Source organism: Nicotiana sylvestris, chromosome 10 (assembly GCF_000393655.2).
Source record: "Nicotiana sylvestris chromosome 10, ASM39365v2, whole genome shotgun sequence".
Lineage (NCBI taxonomy): Eukaryota > Viridiplantae > Streptophyta > Magnoliopsida > Solanales > Solanaceae > Nicotiana > Nicotiana sylvestris.
This window is the reverse complement of record NC_091066.1, coordinates 63394389-63395049: the sequence shown is the minus strand read 5'-3', so window position 1 is coordinate 63395049 and position 661 is coordinate 63394389. Positions and strand designations below refer to the sequence as shown.

Here is a 661-nt window from a genome sequence, read left to right as displayed (position 1 = left end):
GGAGTTAGCTGGTTCTAGAGCCACTGAGTGAACCACAGGAGTGATTGGAGCATTCCTTGTTGTCCATCCTGAGTTTTGTTCCATCTTGTCAAGCAGGATCTTTCTCTCTCTGAATGTATTGCTCAAAAATGCTCCACCTACTGAAGCATCAACATTAGCTTTCAAAGTATCAGCTAAACCCATGTAAAATCTTTGCCCCAACATCTGCTCCGGAATACCATGATGTGGACATGTAACCAGGAGACCCTTGAATCTCTCCCATGTTTCATGCAGCATCTCAGTGGGTCTTTGTTTGAAGCTCAATATCTTATCAATTTGTTGAGCAGTTTTGTTGGGTGGGTGAAATTTGTTCAAATATTGCTTGACAAATTCCTCCCAAGTAGTGATGGAGTTGATAGGGAGTGAATTAAGCCAAGTCTGGGCTGCTCCTATCACTGAGAATGGAAACAACAACAAACGTATTGCTTCCGGTGTGACATTGTGTTGTCTCTACGTGGCACAGATTGAGAGGAAGTTCTTTAGATGCTGCTGAGGATCTTTAACGTATGACCCATAGAATAGTCCCTTGTTCCCCAACAAATGTAACATGTTATTGGTGATCTAGAATGACTCTGCTTGTATCTGAGGGACTACAATAGCAGTTGCTAAGTTGTCAGTTGTG

The 661-nt window shown here is 42.5% G+C and overlaps 1 non-coding gene across 1 annotated transcript; it reads left to right on the top strand.

Annotated features, from left to right (window-relative positions):
- The first annotated feature begins 214 nt into the window (after positions 1-214).
- Positions 215-321, top strand: LOC138880603 (small nucleolar RNA R71). Its single transcript, XR_011403332.1, has one exon. It is a non-coding gene; the product is annotated as a small nucleolar RNA R71 (small nucleolar RNA).
- The last annotated feature ends 340 nt before the right edge of the window (positions 322-661 follow it).